Below are 25072 nucleotides of genomic sequence, written 5' to 3' on the forward strand. Positions count from 1 at the left end.
TTCAGCGTGAGATCTCTTAAAAGGGAACATAAAAAAAAAGCTAATTTTAATTTTTTTTTTTTCGGGATTTCGAATTTTTGCAAATTATTCAACTAAGTACAGTTTCCAAAGCTTTTCTTAATATTTGAGCTTGAAGTGCATATAGGCACAAAAGGTGGATATTTTATTGTTCCAAAGTCAAAAATAAACAAATTTTAAAAGCGCTCACAGAAATCTAAACTTGTAAAAAAACGTTTATCCATAACTTAAGTTCATTAAAAACTTAAACTTATGTTATGTTTTTCTCTTTCAAAATAAAATTTTCTTTGATAATGAATTTGAAATTGTATATATCTTTCTATAAGGAACATAAATATGAAATCAGCGCTGAAACACAGAGATCGCGAATAGAAAACAATTTAAAAGCTCAAATATATTTAAGATTTCAATGGCAGAAAGTGGAATTAACTGGTAAAGTTTATCGTTTCTTTCCACGTGAACTCATAAATTTTTGAATGCTAATTTTTGTATATAATACAAAATACTTTTTCTGGATATTTCAATTAAATGCGGTAAAAAACGTACACAAAAGTGCATTATATCCAAATATCAGAATGAAAAAAAGTTCATTATTAATATTAATTTCCTTTTATATAGCAATCATATTTTTGAAAGAAATAAGTTTCTAAATAAAAACACGCTTTAAATGCAAAGATATATCATGTCTATCTTAGAACTTTCAAGAAGCAGACTTCCTGAATTTGATAATATTCTTCTCCGAACGTGCTATTAAAAGTTATTATCTATCAGAAAGCTTTCTTCTAGAAAGCTCTGGTTGATGAAGATTTATTTAACTTTTAAAGGCAAAGTATCTAGCTAATTCATTTGGAATATAGAAATTCATAAATAAGAAGCACAAAGAAATTTTAAGAAAGATACTTACTTATTTTAATTTTTATAATTTAAATAAATCCTTACTACAAATAACACATAAAAATTCTTCCAAAAATAGCTTCAGAACATCATTTAGGAATTTGTTGCTTGAATTTCGTAAATTCAAAAAAGCCGAAAAAGATAGTACATTTCTGTTGGTGTTTGCTCGTTTCCATTCCAGGTTATAATTGTTTTGAGGCAAAAGAAATCATTTTCAATTCTAGACTTTTAGTTTGTCAAAATTCAATTTAAATATAAAGAATTTTAATCTTCGTACCTCAGAAATTTGTTTATGCTATAAAAAGAAATTTTTGAAATTTGTTCAATTATTAGTCATCGATTTTTTTTACAGGTAAATAAAAGAAATTGATAGTTACGATTAATTTGAACAAAAAAAAGCTTTAATCACATCTAAAAAAGAAATGACAGTGAAACACAGAATTTCAGTGGGACAGTATGAAATTTCATGCAAAATAATGTGTAAAATAACGGAACTTCAATAATCATGCGTTTCTTCGCTTTTCTTATAAAGGCAATGAATTTCAATGATTTGTAAAATTGAGCTAGTCCGAAATTATATAATATACAAAGGTTCATTTAAAATAGAAAAACAAAACTTTGAAAAGAAAATATCTTACTTAATAATGAGTTTTTAGATTCAGAGTTGTATACAAATTTTTCAAATATTATTTTAGAATTTAATGTGACAGATATTTTTCTTCACGGAAAATTTTAGTTAATAATTAACATTAATAATTATCAGTTAACATTAACTATTAATAACTAACAGTTTCTCATTTACATCATTATAAAAATCTATTAGTTATATGGTGGTTAATTTTACAGAATAATGAGCAAATTTATGTAAACTGATTTATGCAACTAATTTGTCCTTTTTTCTATCATAATCTCCATTTCTGAATGATAAACAAAAATCAAAGAATAAGCAAGGGGACACAAAAAAGTATGTATAATATTAATAATTGTTACATAAAGGAATCAATAACACGTCAAAGTTTCATAATTTGAATCAAAACTACGGCCTTCAAAGAAAAAAACAGTATAAACAAAATTCTGAAACAATTCAAACACTTCCACTTATTCAAATTATTCTACTCGTATATTAATCAATACTACCTATGAAATTTTAATGTTTGCTAATTATATATCTAATTGTTATTCAAAACCTGTATATTTTTTAAAAATTTTGGATGTGGATATCATATCATAAAATCCTTTATTTTTTAAACCTTTATTTAAACATTTTCGTCACAAATACTTAATCATTTTACTCAATTCAAGAGGAAATAATTTAATTGCGAAAATAGCCAGTTTTTATGAGGAACTTGAAAGCAATGAAAGAAAACAGAAATAGATTTCTTTCACTTCCTATGTAAAGGAAAATAATAAAACTCTCAAATTTTGTATTTACTCATTAGAATTAATAGCATAGTTAGTTACATAACGATCGGTAAATCCAATATTTGTTCATAGACAGTTAAAAGTAAATATTTTTAGAAGCGAAATGATGTCATTGCTCGAAATAGCTCATGCGATTTCTCATGCATATTTCCTGTTTCCTCATCGGCAACCCTAACAGCAAATAATACCGTGCACAGGAATTCATTCTGCATCTCATTAGTAAAGAAAATTTGTCTAATTTATGCATGAAATTTATCCGATTAAGAAATGACAATTCTGTTTTGTTAAATTAGAATGCCCCAAAAGTTTATGCCGCTTAAATAATCAGTAATAAATTAATAACTGGATTCCTTATTTTTTTCTTTTCTAATATATTCAAAATTCAGAATTATTTTTCAGTTGTTGAAAAATTATGGTCTTGTACAGATTTTGTTGAATTGTGGGTCACCATCACGCATCGGTTAGTATAAAAAACTAAGGTAGCGATCAGCAACTTGTTTTAAAATTTCATATTTATAAATAAAAATACAGATATTGTATTGTCTTAAAATGAATCAAGATTCTCTTACGGAATCATGAAGGAAAAAAAACTCAGCTCAAAAGAGAGTCGTCTCTTATACACACATCGCTATTGAATCGCCATTTCTATGTGGATTTTTAAAATAATTTTATAATATTCAAAAGTTTAAGAGTATTATTTATAGGAAAGTTCGTTTCTTGCAAACTGGTTGATGTTATATAAAATATCATTGTGAAGAAATTAGAAGATAATTTTTAGCTTGTATTGGAAATAAACTCCAATTTAATATTAAACGCCTTGAATAAAAATTTGTACGAAACTGAAATACTTGATGTTTTCTATAATTTACTCATACTTTTTGTAATCATAAGTTAAATTTTGTTTGAGATATCCATTACTTTTTACTTTAATGTTTAATTACAACATCAATAAATTCATACAAGTGTTTTCTCGCTTGTGAAGAGTAATATGCAGATAGAAATTTTTCTAATAGTGCAAGGCATAAAACAAATACAATTAACAATTATTTTATAGTATTTAATAAAATTTTGATGTAGTAAAATGTTCATTCATGCATGACAAATTCATACTGTTGAAATTTTTTAAAGCAATTACTCTACGAGATGAATCCGAGATGTACAAAATTGCTGTAAAAATATATCCTAAAATTTAAATCATAGAGAGCTTACCATAATTTTTTTTTAATGTATACCTTCTTATCTCTATATAAAAAAATATTTCCCACTCAGATTAAATTATATAGGACACTCGTTTTTCTCAATTCATACTACTCAAATTTTTTAAAGCAATAACTCTACGAGATGAATCCGAGATGTACAAAATTGCTGTAAAAATATATCCTAAAATTTAAGTCATCATAGAGAGCTTGCCATAATTTTTTTTAATGTATACCTTCTTATCTCTATATAAAAAAATATTTCCCACTCAGATTAAATTATATAGAACACTCGTTTTTCTCAATTCATACTACTCAAATTTTTTAAAGCAATAACTCTACGAGATGAATCCGAGATGTACAAAATTGCTGTAAAAATATATCCTAAAATTTAAGTCATCATAGAGAGCTTGCTATAATTTTTTTAATGTATACCTTCTTATCACTATATAAAAAAAATATTTCCCACTCAGATTAAATTTTATAGGACACTCGTTTTTCTCAACTGATCTTCGATAATAGTTTTTTATTCATTTTCTGGCAGTTATCGTCCCATTTTAGCTATTTTTCTAAAGATATCGTTATTTCCGCCAGAAGAGCATTTTTCTGGAATTTTTAATACACTAATTTTTCATTTTCACCATTGGAAAAATTTAATAAAATATATCAAGAATTCGAGATTTTTTAACAAAGATCTGAATTTTAATAAAAAATTGAATTATTTAAATCATTTTAGTGGAATGTCCTGCCCATACAGTTTTTGCGCAATTTAAATTCAAAATAACATCGGAAGTAAATGAGATACAAAGAATTTATATTTCATTTACTTCAAGAAAGTTTAAAGCATCAAATTGCTTTTTCTCACAGAATTTATATTATTAAATTTTTATATTTTTAGAAATTTAATTCACTTGTGCAAGGTAAATCTTCTGTGGACATACATGTTCATTTTTTTTTCTACTAACACAATTTACTTTCATTTTTAAAGATGCCAAGATTCGGAAAAATAATCAAAATTTCAGCTGACTCGCTAAAACTACAACTTCTAAAGGAAGCTTTTCAGATCCCTTTTATAAATTTCTATCTACAAAGTAATAACTGTTTTACGTTTCCTCCAGACACTATGGATATATAATTAGCAACGTGACATTTTTAAACACAATCGGAGATTATTACAGCAGAGAGATATACTGGTGAATTCTTTCATTCATTTCCTCAAGGCCCTAGAAACGAAATGTGGTGCAATTTCAAGGACTCTTTCTTTTCCTTAAATGAGGCTGCTTGATACAAGATAATCAGTCACCCGTTTTTCTGTTGCAAATGCTGTCTTAAATATTTTAGAAACAAAGAAACAATTAAAACTGTATTCAGCAAACAGAGACTTCCTCAAGATTATGTTACTGAGCGCCAAATTGAATTGTGCCATAAAGACCTTGGAAAATTTCATCAGTTGAAATTTCTTGTAGCAAAAATATTTGGTGAAACATTTTCGGTGGAATTAATTGCACTTGCACCTGCATTATTTCTGTAATCGAGATTATTAAAACTGGAAGTCTCAATTTGCCCTTAAAAACGATTACCACTTAAAAGCAAATAATATGTGTAAGATCAATAATTTACTTTAATAAGTTTAAAAAAAAGAGAGAAACTGAAACAAAGAAGTGATGCAATATAAAGCCACATTTGAATCCCTTTATTAGCAGCTCTACATAAATTATACTGAAGCTCAAAATTTTTTATGGAAATTTAAATTATATAAATGCATAGAAAGGACACAGAGACAATATTTTTTTAATCAATGTTCAGTTTAGAGTATTTTTTTAAAGATTTTACACTACACATAAGAGTGTGTTTTCCACTTGCACGTGCAAACATAGTTTTATTCCACTGTGAATAATAAGTACCTTGTTATGTATGAAATAATTTTGAAACATTTTCACGCTTGTTTAGTGAATAAATAAACTTGCAAATGAAACAATATTTTTATTCTCTTAAAAACATATGATGTGTTATTACAATCGAATTACGGAAAGGTACAAAACTACTGGTGGCAATAATAATATACCAAACTACACAATGTAGGGTTAGACAAACTACTCTCTGCATATGCAAAATGTAAATGTTTTCAGGAATTTTCTGAATAATGTAATTTCAGAAATGAAATCCATATTTAATTTGTAGAGCAGTTCAATAACAAGACTGAAATGATGAATTAATAATTTCAATAAAAATTGCTTTTAAAGCACACACTTTTATTAAAATACTAAAAAATATATTATTATGAGCTTCTAAATATTTCATTCATTATGTAGAGTCTTTATAATTAAAGTTTCACTTGGAAATGATTATAAAAAAACTATTGGACAAAATGTTATCAAACTTGGTAATAATTTGCAGGAAATAATAGAATTTTATTTTCAAAAAATAAAATTCCATTATTCCAAAAAAAAAGAACCTCCCCATCTCCGGATGCATAATATTGTTAAACAGAATAAGACATGAAGATATCGGTTTAAAGCGTTTTTAATCGTTCTGCCAACTTCAATGTGATATCCACCCTTTTCTGAAAGGAATTTAAATCCCATTACTGCATTCTCAACAGTATCTTTTAACACATCAGGAAAATCTATAGGGCCATATTGGTGTATTTTATTTTTTAATTTCACCAAATTGCTTATCTTAACAACATAAACAGTGGATTTGAGGTAACCTCATAACCAGAAGACAAGGGGTGCAAGGTCTGGTGACCTGGGAAGAGCAAATAATGGTAAAATGACGGCTTAGAATCAGGTCATCAGTGAAATGTTGCCTCCGTGATTATTTGACATTTTTATCAATGTGAATTGGAGCACCGCCCTGTATAAAAATAGTAGAGTCTAAAATACCGTGTTACTGAAGTTCAGGTAACACGAAACGTCTTAACATTGACTAAGAGAACAGCAGTCACAGTGTCAATCACGACCTACCTGTCGATTGCACTTCGATGAAAAATGCTCCAGTTAGGACAATAACAGCCATACCACATGGAACGGTGATTTTAGAAGAAAGCTATAGAACTAATGGAAAACATAAGTGAACTCCTGCTGTGAAGAATCTTAGCTTACTCATTTATGCAAAAAGGGGCCTCATCTGTCCATAAGATGTTCCATGACCAATGTTCGTTAACAATATTGCATATAGCATCATTAACCGTTTATGGGGCATTTTTGAACTTTATTATTATTATTTTGTGGAAAGGAAAACTCTGTGTCCTTTTGTGAACTTTTAACAGTTGTGATAACATTTTCTCCAAAAGTTTTCTTTTTATGGCTGTTTTAAAGTGGAATTTTAATAGAAACTAAATTTTATGTAATCTTGAAATTCTTCGCTTCACTCATTCTCAACTAAAGACGGTACTCGTATGGAATCAAAATTTAATCGATTTATTTTTTAGTTGAGTTTTGAAAATATTGGAATAATGTATTGTCATCTAAAACACAAAAATGCATAAAATTTCAAAACTCTATCAAGAAGTGATGGAAAAAAATCCATTGAAAAATTCCACCTTTATAAGGATGAAACAAATCAAATTTAAAAAGTTCATAAAAATGGTCAAGTATTAGCTTTTTTCATTTTTTTTCAAACTTTTCTCAAGACTACATTTAGAAAAGAATTATAAAAAGAATTCCCAATTTATAGACAACGAATTCTTCAATGTTTTTTGTTTGTTTTTGATAATTTTCAATATTATAGCTTTCGAATGAATTTACATCTCCCCTTAATTCTTACATCGCTTTGTCGGCATTTGTTTTATTTTGCCGGTACTGATGATCAATGAAATAACTAACATATAAAAATTTTTTGAAGTGGAAGTTCATTAAATTGCTTTAAATGATTGATTGCATTCATTCAATATTTGGACTGACTCACATACGAAAGAAACGAATCATTATATTCAAAACTCAAATAAATATATTAAATTAAATGCTTTATCACATAGTTCAAAACATACCTTCGTTTCATTATGAATTTAAATACCAGACAATAGAAATCAGCAACCCTATAGTTTTCTTTCAGATAATAGTGCAAAGCAATCAATAAGAAACCTAAGTGAGAGTAAAATATATTTTTTTATCTATTTCATAATCCAGGTAGAGAGCTGACCTATAGATCCAGGCGTAATGAAAAAAATCGAAAGTTCAAACAATCTTCTCCTACATTTGTTTGCAACATCAGTTTGGCTTGCTTGCCTGAAAAGTTAACAATGAGCGACAAAGAAATTACAGAACAAACACTAAACGTTATGAACCGGATTAAAAAAAACTAGGTAATATTCAAAACTATTCAGACGTTTCAAAACAGAAAATTTAAAATTTATCAGATATAATTTAAAAGGAAATTTATTAGATAGAAAAACCCTATGTTACAAAGTAACTTTTTATGAATAATTCAGATTTTTATCAAAATAAAAGAACCGGTTTATTTTCCTTTTCTCTTCATATCAGATAAAAGTTTTAAGAATAATCTTATCTTGGTGATTATGTGGAAAATTTTGAAGCTATACTTATAAGTAAGCTTCTTATTTTGGCAGAAACAAACAGTGAATTAATATTTATTGTTGAAAATTCATTGCAGATGAAAGATAGCATTCTGACTTCTAAAGCTTTGCCCGCTGAAAAATGATTTCAGAGATAGATTAACAAGTTTATCAATAATCATCTGTAACAGGCACTGATGATTCTACCATTTTGTGCATGTAACATTATTTCAAATGAAAAATTTAAAACTTATGGAGGAAGGATATGTATTTTGATGGCCATTATAAAATCTGACACAATTATTAATTCATAATTGCTTACGGATGGTATTGTTTTATTTTTTTAGCTTGCTACAAAATTTCTTTAAAAAATGAAGCAACTCCTTTAGTTTGAATGCACTTAAATGTCATATTTGAATCAATTCAATGAAATAAAGAGCTGCAGTGATTACTATTTAAAATCTGTATTTTAGAACTGCACATATGTCTAATTGCATACGCAATAGAAAAATACTTTGTTTCTAAACATGTATTGAAAGAGTACAAAGAGTAGCTCTTCTTGCAATAGGCGAAATTTTTACTCCTATTACCTAAGAAAGTAGGATCAATCCTTTATTTGAAAAATCTTTGTTCGTCATATATTAAAGTTTATAAGCCCAACATAGGGTAAAAAGTCACTCACAGCAACAAAAACTTCCAAATTAAAATAATAAATAAATATTAAAACAGAAAAACACTTAAAACACACTTTACAAGACAATACTATATAAACCCTATAACACAAAACATTGAGTTAATAAAAATTCATAAAGTGGAAATTGTAAAATGTTTATAAAAAAATATTAAATATTATGATAACCCATTCGGCCAAATACGTCAGAACGCTTCAAATTGATACCTAATAAATATTTCATTTTAAAGAAAACTGGTTCATTCATCAATTAAAAAAATAAAGAAATTATTACTTACAGTAATATAATGGCATACTGAAGATTCATAAGAATAAATTAGCTAAATTTATATACAATTTCTTCTTACGACTACAATCACAAAAAAATTAGGGAAATGCCACAATTGCGAGAAGAACCACAGCGTTATTATACGCTGTGAAATTTTACAACAATTTTTGATATTAAGAAGATACCTTTAGCTCCTTAAATTTTAAAAACAAATATTTTAAATTTCATTTGATAGAAAATTTAAATAAAATTCTGAAATGTGGGCAAAAAATCAAAAATATTGACAAGCATTGCCGAATTTACCATATACGCAAAGAGGAACTATAAGATATTTGAAAATGAAACAAACATTAAAAACTTTAAGCCCAGCAACAAAATAAAATTAAAATGGTAATAAATTAAATGGTTGGTCAAAACAAAAAATTTTAAGCCAAAAAAATCCATTAAAATTTCAGAATTCTGCCAAACATTCAACCAGTTTTTTTTATAATAGGTTTTGCTTGAAATTTCTTTTTGAAACCCAGGACAAACTGATGACACTGTTTGTTGTAGACGGTTTTTCCATTACATTTTAAAGGGAATCAGATTCAATTTTTTTCAAGTCTGATTTGAATACACATTGTGGAAATAAATACTAATTTTACACTCACCCTATAAAATATTTTATAAAATCAGTTACTGGTAACTTAAATTGAGAAATAATATTAAAAGAGTTGAAATTAAAACAGAATACAGATTGTAAAACATTGCTTTTGAAAGTGCACATGGAGAATCCAACGTTATTACTAACCCATTAACTGTCCAAATTGTTTTCTCATTTTTCTGGAAGCTCTATTATTTTGATAATAGCATTAACATCCTCAAATGATAAAAGAATCCCAAATTAAAATCAGGAGCAGCAATCTGTCATGGCAAAAACCAGTAAGTTTAATTCTAATTATTTTTTTTTCTTAATTTCTGAACAAAATCAAATACAATGAAGGAATACCTGCTAATACATTTAATTCATATCTCCGAGAAGTATAATAAGCTTTTTAATAAAAATATTCTCCCAATTATTAATTATTTATTCATTGGTTAATGCATTGACCTAGATACCATGGAACAGCAAACTCTCAATAATAGAAAAATATCTGCATCTTATTAGTAGATTCAGTGGCACCCCCAAAATAAGAATTGAAATTATAACTTTTAGAGTGTATACTTACAATATATGAAGTCCAACTTAAATTTAAATCAAAAATAATATCCAAAAATTACCGTAATTCATTGGTTATTCAAATTAAAAACTGTGTTTCTGATGAATGTTGAGTTTTGAAAGTTATTTTTCTTATGCCTAAAAGATAACACTTGGCGCCTATCGAAGTAATTTTAAAGTTTCAAAATTCAAGATTTTCCAAATAAATTTAGTCAGTTGATCTTTATTATTTTCTAATTTCGCATGATTGCCACCAAAAGTGACTAATGCCTGGTCATCAACAAAAGTTTTAACGTAAAATTTTCATTAAAATTTAATTCATCGTTGAAATTAAAATTCGAAATAAAAGGAGCAATTACTGAAACAGCCGTACTTTCGTTACACCGTTCCTCCGGTTGATGAAAAAAAAATTTGAAAATGACTGTGGAATATTTAAATGACCACTTATTAAAATGTACAGACCAATCCATGTTTTAAAAGCAATACTGTTGTCTAATAATACTAGAGTTGTATGTGCATTAATCCTAAAACTTAATTTTACTTACAATTTTGCGAACTGAAAATTCATTTTGATACAGTAAAGTAAACCCAAGACGATTTTCACACATTATATTACTTTGAATAAACCAAGGATAATATTTATTTATGATTAATCATTTAATATGTTTCGCTATTATTAAAAAACAGAATTGTCTGCTCGAGGAACAAAGCTTCCTTTCTTTTTCTACTGCAAGAAGACCCTTCCTTTTCTAAGAGCAAAAGAAAAATAATAATAATCAAAACACAATTTCAAAAAAGAATTGTACTATTCGTTTTAGTATCCCGTGACTAGCACTTTTCAGTGATTTTACTCCTCTAAGGAGTGGTAGGCAGAAAGATCAGCAGTTACTATGCCTCTTGATTCCGCGAATAATCTGAACCCCTCCTATTTGCTAAATGAAAAACATCTCTTCTTTAGATCTTCCCTCTCACCCCTCTTTTGACGAAATAAACCCCTCATGACACCGGCTCAAAAGCGTGAAGTGATTCCCAAACCAAGAATGAACAGTATTTCTGCTTAAAAATTTTCTCCCGACCGTAATCCAACCAATCCAGACGAGGAATATAAGACAATCAAAACCCTAGTGTTAAATCAATGTAATTAATTGAATCAAAGTTATCTTGTGTAATATTTCTAGCAAAATTAAAAGAACATGGCTTTGAGCAAAGAGTGAAAAAAATTCATTAAATATTCCATCTCAATACAAAATATGCTCTGAATCCAACTAATATTCAAGTAGCATTTTCTTAAAAGCACTTCGTACTTTTATACACTTATTTAACTTGCTAAAGAAAAACTCTTACAATCAGAAAATTTGAGGAATGTATAAGAACTAATGATCATTTCATAAAGCACATTATTAATAAAATGAATAAAATACGGATATTATTATAAAAGTGGCTATAACAACAAACGAGTTCAGTAACAAATCATCTTTTTCTGACACAATTCAGAGGGAGAATATCCAGAGAGAATTATTTGAAGAGATGCGAAAATCTGATAAGATTATGTTAATAAAGTAAAAAAATAAAACAATCTTCACAAGAATTACAAAATTATTAAGAACATAAAAACTAATATCGATATTTAAAACTAAACTAAAAGGACCATCAAGATAAATAATAATAATAATAAGTATACATATAAAAAATGGAGATATCGGCATAGAAATACCAGATGGATATTAAATAAATATCTTCCAAAATGTAAAGGAATGTTGCAGGTTTTTTTCCATAATAAGTATAAATAAATTGGAGTCATAATATAAATAACTATAAGGAGTTCACTATAATTAAATTGGAATCATGCGATTGTCTTGAACTAGGCGTGTCCTTCCATTGCACGCAATAGCTGGTCTCCTGAGAACACTGCTTAGCAATTACAATAAAATATCAGTTAAAGAGAGAATATAATTTGAACGTGGGAGTTTTAGTACAAGTTTATTTCAATTTTTCCTGTAGATTGCTTTTCCATAAAAGGAATTCTTGATTTTATTTGTAAATTTTTGCTTTGACCAATAAGTAGATCAGGAAAAGAATATATATATTCATTTATCTTTGTGGGGTTATACCCAAATATTTCTTCGCGCAATTTCGATAAAACTTCCAGATATTAAATTTTTTTTTGCCAAATGGATTCGAAATATTTTTCAATACATACGAATACATCATACGTATATAGGATATATAATATAAACATAACGAAATAATCGTGACACAAAAATCAACAATCCATTTCAATAAAAAATGAAAACAAAACTTACCATTAAGGCAAAGAGCAGTACGATTGAAGATTGGTCTAATTTTTTTCTATCCTTGAATGTTATTTTTCAGTTGTGCCAAATACTCCAAAACTAATCCAAGTCAAAAGAAGCAAAGGCTTGGGTAGAACTCACTTCATATCAAACTAAACAAGTATTTAGCAACACAGATTATCAAAGTACATCAGCAGATGATGAATACCTCACGCAGAAAAGAAGGACGAATACAATATATTTTTGAATCCACTTGAAGTTACAACATTTTATTAATAAAAGCATCTCAGCCAAAATAACATCCAGCACACACTTCGCTGATCACAAACAATTTAAAAGTGTCCATATTCATTCTTTGGACAGATATTTTAAAAATATATCAGCTCAAAAAGGACACTGAAGAATTCAAAAAGTAACTCAATAGTAAATAAACTTTCATGCCTTTATCGACAAAACACAGATAACACATCATGTTTAGCAAAAATTGAGAATGATTTTTATTATTACACGGTTACAGAAGATACTCAAGGTTGAGAATATTTTAAAAGGTTTGAAATGAATCCATTATTTCGCCTTAAATTAAAAACTTTTAATTGTTATATTTAAAATTAATTTGTTTTCAATGCAGGCTGAATCACTCTGCTTATTCTTTTGCATTTGGTGATAAAACAATCTTTAGCAAAGTTTTGTTACAAAGTGAATACGTCGAACCTAGAAATTCCATAAGTTGTGGCATCTAATGTTGACCACTATTCACCGCAGCCGCCTACAGAAGGATGATCAGTTTGGATTTCTATCCTTATTTGGAAAAAGATCTAAAATCAAATTTGTTTCTACTACCATATACTATTTGTTTTAAGATAGCGAGACTAGCACTTTTCGATGATTATACTGTGCTAAAGGGTGCTGTGCAGAAGGCTGAGCAATTATTATACCTCAAATACAGCGACAATCTGAGTTTTCTCTATTGCTAAATGTAAACATCTCCTCCTTTCAGTTTTCCTCTCTACCCAACTTTTAGTAAATAAACACATCCTGACGCGTGCACAATAGCTCAGAAATTTTAGAATCCGAGAACGAAAAATGCAAGCATGTGTTTTAGTTTTAATCATTCATCTCACTAGATTTTCGTTGATTTCTAAATGATGTTATGATTTCTATTTGCTGATATTGTTTTGATTAAAAAGTTTAAATTGTACTCTTCTTTGCTCTTCCTGAATGAATTTCACGAAGTGAAATATCATATCTAACTCGCTTGAAGTTATCTTGCTTCAAGTATACTCCGATATATTCTTAAGGTTCATAAAGATCGTGGTGGCCTGGTGGTAAGATCTCAGAACCGGAGAGTTTCAGGCTCGAGATCCGATTCCGCCAAAGAACCGTCGTGTAAGCGGGCCTGGTGCACGTTAAATCCGTCTAGGCCAAACGTCCTCCCACTGGTGTGGGTGTGGAAGTTTGGAGAGGTTGTGCCAGTTCAGGTGTCGTCTTCGTAATCTGACAGCAGTTCAAAATGACGAGGTCCATCCCAAAATAGCCCTAGTGTTGCTTTAAAACGGTACGTTAATAAAATTAATTAAGGTTTATAAATATTGTTTTTCAACGCATTTTTTCAAAATGTGTTATGTTTTTAGAAGTTTTATCTAGAAAAATGAATTTATAAAGAATGCTATCTGGGCTTTTTGATGAAAAAGTCGTTCAATACAATGATGTCGTGTCCGTGTTACCACGGGGAAAAAAGGGGGGGGCAGTAGCTTCTGAGGCTACCTGAGCACCCGAAAGCAGAAGTGTGACTTCTAGCTCAAATACAGATGACGCAAGCACATTCGCTTGCACAACCCATTTTTACGGGAGTGGGCTCAGTTACATACCTCACAGATGGAGCCCATGGAAAGCATCCATGCCCCAGCCACGACTCGAACCTGGGAAGCCCCGATCACAGGGAAAGCGCGCTACCCCTAAGCCAGAACGCCGGCAGTTCAGTACAATATCTGATGGATATTACACTTAAAAATGGAAATCAAATTTAAATCCTATACAACAAAATGTTTCCTTTTTGTACTCGTATGTATGTTTCAGTAAAATTTTTATGCAAATTCGGTACAAAATTGAAGCATCTGCATATTTCCTGGGTATTAAGAAATGTAAAAATCAAATAGTTGCAACGTTTTTGCAGTAATTTCTCTCTGCGTTCAAAAATTAAGATATTTAATTTTAAAATAAAAGTAATTGCCACATTTTCAGTGGTTGCACGACTATACATGTGTGGGTGGAAGGATTAAATACTTAATAGAGTTAGAGCAAATATACTTTTATCTGTAATAACGAAACCCATCCAACTTCAATTTAATTTTTTATTAGTTAAAACTTTTGAAAAATTTCTATGGTTTATACAATTTTTTCCAAATAGTTTCAAAAGACATCTAAAAAATTTCATTTTTGTAGTAGCACAATTTTGAAAATGATATGTTTTATTATTTAATATTCAGATTCAGAGATATTTGGTGCTTCTTAAATTTCAATATTTACTTTCTATTTTTTTTTCTTTTGAAAAAATGTTTTCTTATTTTTGTATTTCATTTTCATAGTTTTATTGGGTTTTAATTTAACTTTGCATATTTTTCCAATGTTAAATATATATAAAATTAAAAATATAATTTTAACTTAAGAGTAAGATATTATCATTCATTCGTAGGCTGTGAGATTATAAGTTAAAAATAAAGAAATACATTTATGATTTTATAGATTTTTAGCATATAACAAGTTTAATTTTCCTTTTTTTTTTTTTTTTTGCCTTTTGCTGCCTTTCGAATGCTGTTGCCTTTTTGCCCTTTTCTTTATTTTTGTCCGCTTTATAAATACCCTGTTTTTCTTTAATTATGCTGCTTAACTTTCTTCGTGCAAGAATTTCTGATTTCATTTATATAACCCTTTTTTTCCTTTTGAGGTCTATTTAAAATAAGGTTTGTCGATTTGAATTTTTTTTTTTATTTTGTTTATTTAAACACAAACTGTGAATTTTTAAAGTCATCAAACTGAAAAAATGTAGAACCAATGTAAAAAGCAAATAAGAGCGTCCAACCAAGCTCAGATGAAAATTGTTCATTCATTTCAAGAAAAAAATCGTCCTGCACATTACTTTAGAATTTTGTAGATATTATTGTTGATTTCAACCAGAAAATTGGGAAATAGTAGAGGAACCCGGTTTCTGTTTCTTTCTTTTCTTCCTCTCTCTCTCTCTCTCTCTCTCTCTTTTTTTTTTTTTGTAATACGAGGAAATAATTAAAATTCTTTATTACTTGAAGCATGTAATATTCAGGTGATCGAATCACTAACCTAAGAAACCGACACACTATCAGTACAGCTATTTTAACTTCATATACATTTTTTATAGAAAAACCTGTAAGAGTTATCCACACTATCTGGTCTCAGAGTGGATAGAACAGATTCCTCAGAACAGATTTTGTTCAAAATTTGATTGAAATCTACAAATGGGTTTAAAGTCTATATGACAGATTTCATCTATCTAGCTCAAAGCGTTTTTCAGTTATCATGTTCGCTGACAGACAGATAGATATAATGCTAAAAATATGTTTTTCAAATTCAAGAAGTCTGGAACTTGGAAATTCATCAAAATACCGTTCGAAGTTTTTGACAATTGCAATTTTTTCTCTATACTTCTTACATGAGACAGCAAAAAAGAACTCAACAGCAATAATCTTATCCAACACGAAAGGTGCACTGCCGTTCATTCTTTGAAAGGCGTCAGAATAATATATTATAATTATTTTATAATAATATATTATATTTTATAATTATTTAATAATTTTATTATCTAATATTTTCTCTCAGTTGTATATACTTTTCCCCTCATTTTTATTCAACAGAGCAAACTTCCCCAAAGTTATCTGGTGTAAAAGTAATTTAGTTCTAGGTTTTGCGTATTATATGTTAGGAATACCATGAAAGGGTTTATTTTTCCTGAGGCACTGAGTATGTCTACACAATGCGTAGCAACATGTCATTGAGATTTTAGTACATAGTACCATAATTTCCTATAATGTGACTCAATATCTCTTGTTTTAAGAATATCAGGGATAAAAGCTACTGGAAATTGATCAAATAATTTCTTCAATTTATCATCCACCAGAAAAATGTTTAAAAGTGTAGTACTTCAAGACCGTCTTTTGATTTCTATTTCTATTCTAAACATCCAAATTTTGAAGTCTTCATTCGATACGAAAACAAAAGAGGATTCAGCCGTATTGCGAAATTCTTTGCTGTTGATTAAGGCATAAATAATATTACTAATGCACTTCATAATCAAATAAATCCTTATTGCAAATCAAGAATTGTTTGAACCTCCAACAGTTAATTATAAATGCAGATTATTCCTTCAGAATTAAAGTTTTATTATTAATAAATTCATATTATCATAAAAAGCAGAGAAAAGCGTATTCGAAATCGGCGATTTGTTTTAACGTAAAAGAAAGAATTAGATGACTTTTAATAAGGTCATTGCTATCATTCTCTTTATTTATTTTAATTTAACTTCGATTCAAAGAAAAATGAAAAAAACCATGAGAATAATAGATGAAGTGTGAGGAAATAATTCATTGACAATTTTTTCTACATACGGTGAAAAATGTGAGAGAATATTAAATTTGCTTACTTTCTACAACAATTCCTGCTTGCAACTTTGTATTTTATAAATCTCTTTTTAACCTTTTAAATCCTATATATTCACACATTCATACATTGTGGACAAATATAAATATGCAAGTAGGACTAATCAACGATATGTCGACTTTTTCCTAATTCTTGAATAAACAGATTAAATTCTCGTATTCAGAAATCCTCTGTGCTTTTGCGCATGCATCAGGAGGCGTTTATTTCATTGAAAAAAGGGTGAGAGGGAAGATGAAATAAGGAGATGCCTACATTTAGAAATAAGGTGAATTCAGATTATTCGCGGAACTATAAGGCATAATAACTGCTCATCTTTCTGCGTAACACCCTTTAGTGAAGTATAATCGTCGAAAAGTGCCGGGATCCTGCACCGACAGTACATATTATATTATGTTATGACTAAGCAAAAGATTTGAAAACATATTTAAAAGGAATAATAAATTCCTCCATTGAAAAAAATATTTCTTTTTAAACTAATAGTATTTGTAACACTCTGGACAGATGATATTAATTATAAGAAAAAGCATTGTTGGTCGAAAAATCATGCAAAATTCATGGCAAAGCTGTGGAAATGATTTTAAAATGTTGTTAGTTTAATCCATTGTGTTTACTCCGTCGATTAAATTTTCAATAATTCAAGTTTCAAGAGCCATTAACACGTTCACTGCGACAACTCACGTTCGATATTCCGCCACTTCTCTTAATAACAGTAGAGATGGGGAGGGGGGGGGGGTCATCTATTTAGATAGAAGGTTAGGTACAATTAAATGGTTGGTATAAGCTTCACAATATATCATAGAAGATTTGTTATTTAAAATAATTACTGTTGTTTAAAATAACCTATATTTAAAATTACAGAATAACTGCCTTCTTTATCAAAATTTAAATTTTCGAAAATACCAGTTTATGCTTGGAAAAAGGAAAAAAGTTTCATCCATAAAGCAAACTCTGAAGTTTATTCCTAAATAAAGTAGGTTTTCGATAAAATAAGAAAATTATTTTTTTTTTAAATCTCTTTGTATTTACAGAAAAAATAAGCGGAAAATTGATAAACAGAAGTAGACATTTTTTGTTATAGCTTTGGGGAAGAAAAGAAGGATTGAATCACTACACAGATTCTTTTATATTGAAGCATACATCAGAAACCGAAAAAATTATTCCTTCGGTTAAAGAAAGTATATATAATACTCTGGTTGCACTAAAATAAAAAAAAAATGTAAAAAAAACTTGCTAAATTCAAATTTTCAACTTTTGAATATAAATTTTACTTTATTTTTAGTTTGAAATTTCTGGATTTGATTCAGCCTCTATAACTCTGTCTGGGTTTCTATCTGTTTAGAATACCACCCCCAACCTCTATTTTTATTTAAATGAAAAGCTTCTGAAGGCTAACATATCCAATTTAAAACACTTAATTTAGGTAGCAACTGTTATTTCCTTAAATATTTTTTCTATACACATTTTGTTTTGGGAAAAGACTAGCTATGCCTACAAAATTACTTTCAGTAAGAGTTTTGGCAAATATCACTCTCATATAGTTTGTAGAAAATACTACGATAACTTTCTTTCTTATTAAGTTATGAACCAACAAAGATATGATTTTCAAAAATTATTTTTGAAGTTCTATGTCTAAAAGCCGATTTTCTTTGCGAAATGATGATTTGGATAAGTTAATGAAACGCATGCAAAAAAATAAAAGCAAATTTATTTGGGGAAGAATGTATATTTTCTTAAATTTTCAAACACTGATATAATGATCTTCTTTGAAAAGTTTTTTCAATGCTATGAATAAGTTCTTTTAATCAAGTTGATATGAAGATTAAAATTTTTAAAAAGGATAGAAAATTGCTTTTGGTGATTCATCCTTATAATACTGAAATCTCATTTTCATATCTTATTTAAAGTTACAAAGAAATTTTCGTTGAAAATGCAAATGTTTTCAACTATGTGTTAAAAGCACTTGTATTTTTCCAGCTCTTTAAATTTTGAAATGCTTTCAAACGAAAAGAGATTCCATCTAAATTTCTTGATCAATAATATTAAGCTTTTTGTAATAACATGACATCAACAATAACTCACCACATCACTTATTCTCCTTATTTTGGTTAACAAATAACCAATACCTTTAGTGTTTTGATAACATCAATCAGAAAGACATCTTTAAACAGGTTGAAATAAAAAAAAAGGCAAACATACATTTATTGATAACCGAAAGTATTCAAATCCTTTATGGACAGTATTATTTTTTTCCATTCTGAACATCTATCTATATTAGAAATTTAAAAGGTTTCTTCAGGTCACGAGGCAAATAGAACGTGTTATAACAAAAGAACTTGAAAAAAAAAAAGATATAATGTCCTTGGATCACTGAGGAAAAGCATTGTGATTTTTTTTCTCCACTCCTTCTCGAAAACATCAATTTTTAAAGAATGTTTAAATTGAGGAAATGGACTCAAGCTCTTAACCCAGTTCGAAGCGCGTGTCATCTAAAGTACCGGAATGAATAGAAGCCTTAACAACATGGTAATCTCGCGTAAATCTGTGAGACGGCCTCAATTGTAAGACCCACTTTCCCTGGGTCACACACCTCCCTCTTGCTTACACGACCCACTTGCTTTCACTTCACTCTCTATTTCAGTTCCTATGCATACAGGTAACTGAACTCTTGTCGAATACACGTTGATGTCTATTCCAAAAGCTACTTGTTCCTTGTTCAACGGACAAAAGCATTGAATTGAAAAGATATATCTCTAAATAATTCGGATCGGAAAGATAAACCTTAAATGCACAGCAATAATGCAATAATCCTTTTGCTTTTTTTTTTCAGTGGATTTTCAGTATTCAATAAATAATAAATAAAATATTTATTTACCCTACATATCGCTTCAAATGTAGATAAATAAATAGGTTTTTAAATGTATAAATAAATTTTCCTATGAATAAACTTTAAATAAAGACTTTTATTTCATTGAATTCCTTCATTGAATATTCATAATTCTTTTATTTATAATTCAGTGAATAAACTTTAATTTCCTATTATCAATTAATTCATTTGTAAATATATAATATAATTTAAAGATTTTATCTATGGTTTCTGGCATTTCCTACTTCCGTTTATATAGAATTACGCAACTTTTATTGAAGAATGAGAATTTGTGTTGTTTCAAATAAAATTTCTTTACTAATTTATCGTACTCTACAATACTTATATTTTATTTTTCAACAGAAATTGCGCCAACTGAATTAATAAGAACAAGAAATGCTAAAAAAAAAAAAAAGTTTCATGAACTGATTTTAAATTTAATTTTTAACCAAGGTAAATTAAATAAAATGTGCAATTGTTTAATTAATTTCTTTTTAAAGTATTCTTTTATTCAAATATTAAATAGGCAAATTAACTGATTTACTAAGAATTAAATTATTTAAATTTTAATTTTAATAGGTAAAAAAAGATAGGAAAAAAGGGTTAGTGATCAATTTATTTGATTACTCATCAGAAAAGTGGTTCTTTTTATAGTAAGTTAATTTTAGATGAAAGACAAAAATTCTTTTTAATGTAATTTTCAGAAAGCTAAAAGAATTTTTTTAATCTTTGGAAAATATATAAAATGTTCTCATACCTAACGCATTTTCCTCAAAATGTTTAAGCACGTAATAAATTAATTTTGAAAAAATTGCAGGTATGCATTTCATTATTATAATCACTTTTGTATACATTCAAAAAACACTTATTTCACTTTTGTATTTGCCACATTATTTTTTAGACTTCTTTCTTACGAAACACATTAATATATAATGGAACAATTTTAAAAACAAAACTGAGTGAGCATGTGTCTTTTTATCTACTTACAAAATATCTGATAATTTTTATATACTTTAATTAGAGAAGCTTTTCGTGCAATTCTTAAAAATTCCTTTTGCTTGAAACTTTTATCGCTTTTCTCTTACATAAAATTTTGTTCCTTGTTCTTGGCAAAAAAGAATGATTTACTCCTGTCAGTAAAAGGTTTTCATTATCGTTTAATGAACACTTACAAAAAATATGATATTTACTTCAAAGCTATAAGTAAAAAAATCAAGAACATAAGAAATATATTTTTAAAAATTTCTGAAAAAAAACCCTATTGTTGAAACTGCTGTTATTGATAAATTTCATTTCACCCAATTTGACTAAAAATTTCAAAGCTCTTGTATAAACATGAATTCCATAATGAAGTCAAGAACATCTGAAATTAATTTTAACATATTAACGAAAAAAAATAAATTGAAAGTTTTAAAGCATTATAAGCAATTAAGCATTTGGTGTCATTTTTTTTTAATTCAAAGGTTTTCTTGGGCAAAAAATTATCTTTAAAATTCTTTGTAGTCTATTTTTTCTTAGAGACAATAGTAAAGATAATTTAAAGAGGCGTGATTTGTATTTAAAAAATTAATTGCAAAACAAATTTGGGATTTTATACAAATAATTGAACAATCAAATCCCTCTATGTTATAAAACAACATTTAACGGCGAAAATTAGCCTTAATGTGATTCATATACCTTTATTATAGATGTAAAGAAATTCTGCTGAAATTGTTAATATATTTGATAAAAAGCAACAAACTATTGTTGTGACCAAATTTAAGTGTGGAACTTCATATGAGCAAGAAATAGAAATGTATGGTTCGCATAAATTATTATTATCCTATAAATAATGGAATAAGCTGATATAATCATAATTAAAAACATAGGTATAATCATACGTAACCACTTAATTAATTTTTTTAATTACTGCTTTTGAAATAACTCAATTTTAACCAAAATTGTAAGTTTTTGTTCAAGCAGTTGGTTAAACTTCTTTATTTTTGGAAAACGAGTTATTGTTTTGTTAACTTTTTATGGTTGCCAAATTTGGGCAGGTCGTAAGACGTGTGGCACAAACATATTAATCAAATCAAGCATTCACCGTCATAACATGCCTAATCCTCTTCTTTAATACATCGACACTATTATGTTGATTTCTCATTATCATTTCTTTCGACCAATTAACCTCTTTTGAATTTTCAATTCTCCTAGCAACTCCGGCAATTTTACTACGGATTTAGAATACTTATTTGGTTGCAATTATGCTTTTTTCGTCGTCGGTGATTTCCAAGAAAAAAATAAAAAATGGAATTGCATCGCCACAAATTAAGAGGGAAAATAATTAAATCGCCAACGCATTCGACTCAAAAGTTATTAATTCGCATACTCCTACTTATACCAGCATAAATAATCTAACAATCAACAAATAGACCGTTACTAGAGGCATCTCATATCCTCAAAAACTTGAATAAGTGAATTCTCAAATGACCAATTAAATTTACTTTAAGAACAAATAGCCTGTCAAAATATTACTGGAAATTTGTTTTTAAAAATATCATCTTCAAGCTAAACAACTTCTCTTCCAACTAAATTTTGGTGAAGACATTAGCAAAAAAATTTATAGATTCACAGAAGATACTATAGTTCTGAAAAAGTAACTTAAATATGTTAACTATAACACATATCGTCCTCCAATTGTAATCATAAAGCATACTTGCATGCATGAAAAAATGCATACCAGTAAACAGTCAACCCTTCACAGATTTGGTTCAAAATTTGATAAGAATCTACATTTTAGGTCTATATCTGTGGACCAAATTTTAAGTGTCCGGCTCTTTACGTTTTGTAGTTATTGAATTCACTTGCATTCGAACAGCCACACAGAAAAACTTCCTTAAAATGGATTTTATTCAAAAGTTGATACAAATTTATTTATTTGGTTTAACGTTCATATAATTATTTCATTTGTCTAGCTCAACACATTTCTGTGTTATCGTATTCTCAAACATATATAATCCCAAAATGTGTTTTTCGAAATCACGGAAGAGTAAAACGTAGAAATTCATCAGAATTTCGCATTAGAATTTTTTGACGATTTCAATACTTTCTTTATGTTTCGCTCAAAGAAAGTAAAAATGACTAAGCCACTTAAAGAAATAAATCACTATTAACCAAATATCAGGAGGTGCTATTTATTTGTAAAAGGAAATCTCTCTTAATTCATTAGAAAATGCATATTCTGGAACAATGAAATCTCCTTTCTAAGTATTTTATAAGAAGAAGGGGGAACAAAGGTTAAATTTTATCCAGTCATTAACTTCGGATCCGAAACTTTCGGAGAAGAATAAACTGCTTCTTTATAAAATGCGCTTCGGTCTCTCATCGGCTGTGAATCTCCTACCTGAGCAACAGCTACTGAAACTCGCACAAAAGGGTTCTAAACTCACCAAAACAAAACAACACGCCTAATAGGTAATATGCTTTTGTATTTCAAGAATGCATAAACTCAAAAAAAAATCCACAATTTACAACTGTTAATGAGTTTTGCGAAAAAAATGCAAAGTGTTCTTGGAAGAGCGGACGAAAATGTTAATAAAGCAATAATAAAAATTAAAAGCTATGATATCAATTATCCAAAAAACTAACGAATATCCAGAAAATTTATCAGCAACTAACTCTTCTAAGACTGATGTCACACCACAACAATATCTCATGAGTGAAATCAAATTATCAACTCTTATGTGAATTATCAACTCTTACGAACAGATAAAAATTCGTTATGTAAAAAACTTATTCTCTTATTTTCATTTCATTTTTTTATCTCTCGACCTTTTCATTAAGTCGAATTATATTTCTCTTTATGTATTTTAGCATTTTTAAATGATCCTCCCATATTTAATTATGAAAATACTTAATTTCTATGGTTACATTATTAATTATGGGGAAATTTACTTATTATTAAATATGGAAATCATTAAATGCATCTGTTATATCACTTTTCTCAGCGATAATTATGTCCAGAGAAAAAGAATCTAATTTACTGAACGCCCTTAATTGTTTGAAGTTGGAAGGTCTGGTGAAATGTTACTGATAAAGCAGAACTACTTTATAAAAACACTTCGTGATTCAAAGATTCAACTTTGTGTTATCAACTTTGTAGCATTTTTTTTTTAAATTACTGACTTTTAAATTGTATATATCAGGTGATTTAACTGTGTAAAATATACATCAACTGTAAAATGATTTCGCCCAAAAATTTTAGAAGTTTTTCACTTATTATTCCTCGAAAAACAACAGCCTTTTATTTTCTAATACAAAACATTTTCAAGATATGTAATTCTTCAATTGGTTTCCATTTAAGACAACAAAAAAATATTTTCTCTCTAAATTTGTCTAATAGCAGAAGCCAATAATTCTATCCATAAAAAAACGCATCTATTTTGTATCCAGTACTGCTTTGTGAAATGTCTAGTTTCTTTTTCCTTTGATCTGCACTTTTATTTTTAAAGAAACAACACAATCCGAAATTTTGTTAATAAAATTATGCATCTTAATTATTTTAATCAAATGCTAAATTGATATTTTTTCTAAATTATATACCTCCTGTGTATTTTCTCTGCACGGTCAAAACATTGCCCTCGTTAGGCCGCAGCTTGCTTTATTTGTTGACGCATCACATGGTTGTAAAACCGGTCTTCTCCTTTCAGCATGAAGTTCGTTCAACGCCTGTTAAAATGTCAACTCTAAAAAGAGGAGAAATAATCTGTTTTAAATAAAATACCAATCATTGGTCTACTGTTGTATTTTTTTTTCTCTGTTTTATTTATATGCTTCTTTCTTAAAAGTAAATGTTTGAATAAATGAGAATTAAAAATACACTTTTATAAACTAGATTTTTCATTGTAATTAGTTTATACGTTGTTTAGTTAGTTAATAATTTATAATTTGTTGTAACGAATATTATGGAATCATTAGATTAATTTTCTCAAATTCACTGTCAGATGGCGCCACCCTTATGGAATCAAAATTCAATGAAATTAATTAA

General features: G+C 28.2%; 1 long non-coding RNA gene across 1 annotated transcript in view; it reads right to left on the reverse strand.

The window, feature by feature from the left end:
* Positions 1-24764, reverse strand: part of LOC129958914 (uncharacterized) — a 94130-nt gene extending 69366 nt beyond the window's left edge. The window contains exon 1 of the long non-coding RNA XR_008783348.1: positions 24628-24764. This is a non-coding gene — a long non-coding RNA (uncharacterized LOC129958914). The remainder of the gene's footprint in view (positions 1-24627) is intronic.
* Between the last annotated feature and the right edge of the window lie 308 nt (positions 24765-25072).

The sequence above is a fragment of the Argiope bruennichi genome, chromosome X1 (genome assembly GCF_947563725.1).
Source record: "Argiope bruennichi chromosome X1, qqArgBrue1.1, whole genome shotgun sequence".
In the NCBI taxonomy this organism is placed as follows: Eukaryota; Metazoa; Arthropoda; class Arachnida; order Araneae; family Araneidae; genus Argiope; species Argiope bruennichi.